The following is a 7,892-nucleotide window of genomic DNA, read 5'->3' as shown; positions in this document are numbered from 1 at the left end:
TGACAGCTTGAGGCTCTGTCTCAAAAAAAAAAGAAAATATAAATTTCTATCCACTAGCATTGATCATGACCTGAGGATATCAGCAATTTGTCATCTATGTTTACAGTCATGCCATACACAACTCCAGTCTTTTACAACATTTCCTTAACTTGATGATAAAATTAGACGGCTCTTACAAGATGTCTACTAAATAGTAAAAGAAAGATCTTACTATAGACAAAGCAGTGGTTAAAAAAAAATAGTTGAAATAATACAGAGAAATAAAGCAACAAGCTCAAATGCATTCCCTTATGAGTAAAACTGTTGAAAACGTGAATATTTTAAGAAGCAAGTCTATTAGAATAAATTGTGCAGGAAGTTTGCTATACGCACAGATAAAAGACAGAGGCCTTTCACAAAGTCAGCTTGTGGTGTTTGCTAGATTTTGTCTAACAACAAAATACACAAAACCCGCCATTTTTGGTGAGAATATGGAGATATATTCTAAGGAATGAATTACTACTTTAACTAAAATAAACAATGCCCTATAGGTAAACTCTCCAAGTACAACTACTGATAAGGCATTTGCTTTGATAAGGAGTTTAAAAAGCACTACACAATAGATTTATTCACTTCGTCATTCCTCAGCAAGTTACAGCAACAAGGAACTTGAAACCCACAGCACATGGAGCTCTATCAATCCACATGGTTAATTTTATAGAAATAAAAACTTCAGTATGGTCAAATCTTTACACTTTCAGTAATGCGATAGAAAGTAACTATAAAATCTTTGCCACGGCTGGGCACGGGTGGCTCAAGCCTGTAATCCTAGAACTCTGGGAGGCGGAGGCGGGAGGATGGCTTGAGCTCAGGAGTTCAAGACCAGCCTGAGCAAGAGTGAGAAGTTGTCTTTACTAAAAGTAGAAAAAGTAGCCGGGCATTGTTTAGCAGGTGTCTGCAGTTCCAGCTACTTGGGAGGCTGAGGCAAAAGGACCACTTGGGCCCAGGAGTTTGAGATTGCTGTGAGCCAGGCTGATGCCACAGCTCTCTAACCTGGGCCACAGAGTGAGATTCTGTCTCAAAAAAAAAAAAAAATCTTTGCCACATTAAGGTGTGGTGGTTATATGTCCTATGGCAAATAACATAAAAAAGTTGTCAAACATATACCATATAATTTTCTCTTACAAAAATAGAAAGTAGGCTAGGCGCCTGTGGCTCAAGTGGCTAAGGCGCCAGCCACATTCACTAAGGTGGTGGGTTCAAATCCAGCCCGGACCTACCAAAAAACAACAATGATGGCTGCAACCCAAAAAAACAGCCAGGCGTTGTGGTGGGCACCTGTGGTCCCAGCTACTTGGGAGGCTGAGCAGGAGACTCGCTTGAGCCCAGGAGTTGGAGGTTGCTGTGAGCTGTGATGCCATAGCACTCTACCCAGGGGGATAGCTTGAGGCTCTGTCTCAAAAAAAAAAAAAAAAAAAAGATAGTATTACAAACTTGCTAGGCTTTCCGAGATGAAAAGTGGTTGTTTATAGATATAGTAAAATCATACATATATATTTTTTCAAGTAAGTAGCCTGTTTCTTCAAAAAAGGAGTGATATTTTATTTATTTATTTATTTACTTTTGAGACAAAGTCTCACTTTGTCACCCTCTGTAGAGTGCTTTGACATCATGGCTCACAGCAACCTCAAACTCTTGGGCTCAAGCAATTCTCTTGCCTCAGCCTCCCTAGTAGCTGGGACTACAGGTGCCCACCACAACACCCAGCTATGTTGTTGTTGTTGTCATTGTTTGTTTCGCATGCCCAGGCTGGGTTCAAACCCACCAGCCCTGGTGTATGTGGCTAGCACCCAAACCACTGAGTACAGGTACAAAGCCAAGGAGTAATATTTTAATAAGTGAAAAAGAAAATGCATTTCAAAAGAAACAGCTTATAGGAAAAAAAAAAACGGTTATAGAATTTTAATTAAAGAGGAAAGTAAATACACTAGTTAACTTTTTCCCCCCCTTGGGACAGTCTGCTTTGTCACCCTGGGTAGAGAGCTATCGAATCATCACAGCTCACAGCAACCTCAAACTCCTGGGCTCAAGCAATCCTCTTGCCGCAGCCTCTCAAATAGCTGGTGCTAACCACAATGCCCAGCTAGTTTTTGTATTTTTACTAGAGATAGGGGTCTTACTCTTACTCAGGCTGGTCACAAACTCCTGACCTTAATCGATCCACCTGCCTGGGTCTCCCAGACTGCTAGGATTACAGGTATGAGCCATCACACGAGGCCTGTACCATTCAACTTTCATAGACTGAGGAAATCAATTGATTTTATAAAATTCTGCTTTTGCATCTAAATAAAATTAAGACAGAATGAACATAAAACCTTAATTTTGTCTTTGAGCATGTTTATATGCTTTGTATAAAACCAATTAACAAGCGATGCTCAGGCACTGTGCTGAGCGATCCCCACACTAACCTAGAGAGGAATACACAGCAAGTCCTTTTTACCTGAATAATTTCCTTCCACATCACTGCCATTACAAGGTTACACCAAGAAGCAAAAGCTAGCTAAACATATAAATATTCCAAAAGCAAACCAACTACTTATAGAATTAAGCCCAAACCAGCAATTCTATCCCATTCTTTCTCTGCCCCTCGCCCCACTTCATTTGACCCTAACATCTTCCCTCAAGCCATCCCATCTTTATAGAGAAACAGATTTTTTTTTAACCACTAGACAACCAAGGACTTTTTTTTGTTTTGTTTTTGTAAATTGTTTGCTTTAGTCTTGGTGTGATGACCAAATATTGTAAATAAACTACAAATCAATTTTAAATCAAATTAGAAACCTTTTTAAAAGCATACCAAATTTTCGGGTTGTTAAAAGTTTCACTGGAGAACTGCTGAAATTACATATTATGCTTTGGGTCATTGATAAGCAGCACAGACCCATTCACTAGTGAAAAAGAAAAATCATGGGGTGGCACCTATGGCTCAAAGGAGTAGGGCGCCAGCCCCATATACTGGAGGTGGTGGGTTCAAACCCGGCCCAGCCAAAAACGGCAAAAAAAGAAAAAAATCATGACAAGACAGTGGCTTCAAAGATGATGGCTTCAATATTAAGGGGATAAGGGCACCTCTCCACCACTCCCATGAGAAAATGCAAGAAGTTCTTAGATATTTGTATAAAAATGACCCTCCAAACCATGCTTTGAAAAGCAAACATGACAGTCTAGCTGTTGGATATGCATTCAATTAATTTTGTCAGGAAATTTTATCCCCCCCCCAATTAATGTCTCTCTCTCCCACACACGCACACACCCACGAGACACGATTCACTTTTTGTTCATTCTTAGAGTTAACACAAAACTGAAAATCATAGTTTATGTAAGATCACATAGAGAGGGCAGAGCTGATGCCGCAGAGCCTATGATCCCATGCTCCTTGTTAGCCAAGGAAACAAAACTTTATAAATATATTTATTTTCATACTTTTAGTTTCATTTTCAAAATAGAACCCCCAGCAAATCTTTTTTCCACCACTATGTCTTGTGACGTTTTTGTCTCTATTTTAAGGAGATTCACTTTAAGGAACTTACCCTGAGACCCACTGAGTAGAACAGTTTCTCCTATACTCTCACAATGCTTCTGACACCAGATGTGTGCCCCTCACCCCCCACAACATCAAGCAAGCAATCAATTCTACCGTGGACACAAACTGGGTGTGCTCCAACCCATTCCAATTCCCACACTCTCTGCACAGGTTGAACGTTCAGCCCCACAAAACTGTCCCCCACTTCTGATGTCAGTTAAAAGCTCCAGGTTGTTTACCTGTGCCCTGACCTGGCTGTGAGTCAGAGTTACCATGCCCTCCTAGTTGGGTTCATTAGTTTGCTAGTGCGGCTCCTAGAAATGAAGCAAACGCATGTACTGATTTGTTACAGGATGTTACAGAGGATGCAGTGGGAGACGCACAGACTAAGGAAGGTGGGAAGAGGCCTGGAGCTTCCACACCCTCATTGAATATGCCACCCTGCGTGAAATTCCACAAGTTCAGCTATTTGGATACTCTGCAAACCGGTCCATTACATAGGCATGATTTGATTACGTCATTGGCCATAGGTTATCAATTCCACTTTTGATATTTCTCTCCTCCCTGGAGGTTGGCAGTGGGACTGAAAGTCCCAATGCCCTAATTTTGCCTGGGTCTTTTCTGTGACCAGCCCCCATTCAGAGGGCCACCAATCACTCATTAGCATACCAAAAGGCATCATCACTTGGGAGATTCCATGGGTTTTAGGAATTATAAGGCAGGAAATAGGAAAACTAAAAACGGCATATATTTCACAATATCGGCCCCTACCCTCAGGTAACAGGACCTCTCATGCTCTTTGCTCCTTGACATAAGGAAAGAAAAGCTCACAAATTTGTCCCATTTGACTGAGGTTGGGCAGCTACCGTGTTTCCTCCAAAATAAGACACTGTCTTATATTTATTTTTTTCTCAAGAAGACACACTAGGGCTTATTTTCAGGGGATGTCTTATTTTATTGAGTAAAATACAACAATCTACATTTGTTCAAATACAGTTAAGTCATCTTCTTCTGGAACCTGACAAGGGGAGCCGACCTTGGTGGTGGGGCTGGCGCTAGTGATGGGTGAACTCCTTTCCCCTAGCCGTTCACACATGCGCAATAGGATGCCTGCAAACGCAGTTAAGTGCTAACGGCTTGGACAAAGGAGCTGTGGCAGATAAAAGGTATTCCAGTCTTCCTTATCGCTCCCCAGCAGAAATGCAGGGCGTGGCTATGCAGCATATAAAGACAGCAATCTATAGGAACCATTGATCCAAATCCCTTCAAACTCGTGGTATCTGCATAGCCACACCCATCACTAGGTCTTATTATCAGGGTAGGGCTTATATTTAACAAATGCACAAAATCCTGCTAGGGCTTATTTTGGTGGTAGGTTTTATTTTCAGGGAAACACAGTAGAAGTGGCTGAGCAGGCTATAAAGGCAACCTGTCTGACCCACACCATGGCCTCTGTAGCCTCCGCATAAAGTCCTTTTGTAACATGCATATAGTCTGAAAGACAGCAACTTGCCTGTCTAAACAGCAGTGAATTCCTCATGGTTAGGAGCACAGGCCTGGGAATCAGCTACACTGAGCATCAGCTGTGCTGTGTTTTCACTGATGCTCAGTATTTCACTGCCCGGGCCAGTTTCTCTTCTGTCAAGTGGAACCAGCCATGGAACCTACCTTGAAACACTGTGATAAGGATTAAGAGATTTGAAAGAGTAAAAAGAGAAAATACTTAGTGCCTCTCAGAAGCACTCTAGAAATGCTAGCTGCGGCCATTATTATTATATCTTAAGCATATACAAAGGGTTTAATTAGGCATTTGAATATTGATTTCAAATGAAAGCACTCAGAATCTCTCAATACTAGATCAAAATGATTGGTAACTGGGTTCTGAAATGGGCCTCCCCAGCTCAGCTTCACCCAGACAGCCTAGAGGAAATGTCGAGAATTCTGAAATACATTGTACCAAAGAAACAGAAGACCATAAAAGCTCCATAGAATTTTATCTGATTTTATAGAACTGAATGTTGCCCCTGAAGTCTACAAATTCAAAAGGTGGAATAACAACTAGTAAGACATGGCCAACTCAGTTCAAAACCTTAATAGGAACCATTGATCCAGAGCCCTTCACACTAACCCAGGAATATAGAATTATAATTGTGTTTAACAATGGTCATACTAACTAGAGAGAAGGAAAGAACAACAAACAATTGGGAGGTAAGGCCAAGCGTGAGTAAAAACCTTCAATGCCAGCACTGCAGAAATGGGTAAGGAGAGCGCATCTCAGAAACGAATCTATTATTGAATACACAACAGTGTCTACAGACCTGTTTCAAGCTGAAGTCATCAGGTCTAAAAGCGGCTTTAAGTGAAAGAGTTGAATTATTTGGTAAACTCAGTAGGGAGATGTCTGAAGATCAGAAAGGAAACAACTGGGTAACTATTCAATAAAACCTCATTAATTCAGACTAATGGGGGTTGGGGAGGAAAGAGGCGAGCCAGGCAGTGTGAAATGGTGCAGCCGAAATTAGAGGCTGTTTATAAAGTACAAAAAGGAGCAGGAGCTAGCTGCTAACAAAATGTTCCGCCAAGCCTGTCACACTCACTTGTATTTCACAGGATATCTTTGCACACAGAGGGATTAAGCCCTTAGGAAGCTTTTTCCAAATCTATTGAACATCCCCTTTACAATCCTCCTTATGCTGCTCATCTGTTAGTTTGCGTTCATTGTCAGCTCAAAGCTCCCTCAACACTCAAGCATCCTGGGCCAGATACAACCTACCAAGGCATCGATTTCTTCATCAGCCATAGATCTCAAAGCCCCTCTTTTGTGTCCAGAGGTCCATTTATTGTTCCTGACTATGTGAAAAGCACCATTCAGGCTGTCTTGGGAGGGATATCTACAAGGTATCCCAACAGTTGCCCTACACAGGGAAAACGGGAAATTGTAGCTAAATGCACAGTTTATTTACAAAATATTTCCCACATGTTGGCCACCTCTCTCCACCAGGCACAAAGTCTTCTTTCCCACCCACACTTCAAGGTATCTGTTGTTATGAAATTTCCTCGGTATGTACACTTTTGGGACACCCCTAGAATGCTGCCCCTCACAGCACTGGGATGACACCTACGCCCATGAGAAGCTGGTGGAGATAAGGAGTAAGACCACTGGACGGGCAGAACAGGATAGCGTAAGGCAAGCATGAAGAGGGAAAGGAGTTCTCCAAGTGGACAAGGGAGCACAGCATGAGACACACAGAGACACACATTTCTATTTTAGAGACAGAGTCTCACTTTGTTGCCCTTGGTAGAGTGCCGTAGCATCACAGCTCACAGCAACCTCCAGCTCTTAGGCTTAGGCGATTCTCTTGCCTCAGCCTCCCAAGTAGCTGGGACTACAAGCACCCGCCACACCCGGATATTTTTTTGTTGCAGTTTGGCCGGGGCTGGTTTTGAACCCGCCACCCTCAGTATATGGGGCTGGCGCCCTACTCACTGAGCCATAGGCACCGCCCTGACATACATTACTTTTTAGGAAACACAAGGAAGTTTAATAAGTTGAAGAAACAGGTTTGTGAGCCAAAAGGAGTAAACTTCACTGGTCTCCTACATTTATATATAATCCATCCTTAAAACACACACACTGTATGTGTGAACAAAAGTGCCCAGACTTGTAGGGCCCGAGGGTCCTCTCTCAGAGACCTAACAATACCTCCTGGCACGTTTCCCCTTAGCTGAAATGTTCAACATCCATTCCACCTTTTCCCACACGTGCTTTACTTTGGTTTTCCCCTCGTCATGAAATATGTGATCACATTTGATGAATGCCCAGCTTATCATGATTCTCTGCATGAGCACAGCTAATAACTGAATCAGACTTATCAGACTCGTGCTTATTCACCAGCCCCTCATTTCTATTCTATAAAGTTGGAGCAAGGAAAATAATACATCACACAGACAAGAGAGCCGTGCCTTTAAAACTGACCTGACAGGTACGAAAGTCCAGAAGTTCACTCATCTGCTGATGCCTCAGTTCAAGAAAGATTATTTTTTGTGCTGTAGCTGTTGAAGTTAAAAATGTTTTGAAAAGCAATCTGGCAACGTCTCCCAGACACGTCAAGGAGTGCTTTACCGAGAAAAGAGCACTTGAGTTAAGCCCCAGGCAAAGCCCAGCTAAGAAGCTTGCTCTTGTTTTGTAAGCTATAGAGTTTCCCACTTTTTACATTGATAAGGGAAAAGCAACTCTCCCTGGAGTCTTATGTGGGATTGCTGGAAATTAATGCAACATTAAATAAATCATGAGTCTACAAAATATGATCCATCATTGGACTTCAGAGTT

The sequence above is a fragment of the Otolemur garnettii genome, unplaced genomic scaffold (genome assembly GCF_000181295.1).
Source record: "Otolemur garnettii isolate 467f Iridium unplaced genomic scaffold, OtoGar3 scaffold00017, whole genome shotgun sequence".
NCBI lineage: Eukaryota > Metazoa > Chordata > Mammalia > Primates > Galagidae > Otolemur > Otolemur garnettii.
The sequence above is the reverse complement of the archived record's forward strand: the minus strand, read 5'-3'. Positions refer to the sequence as shown.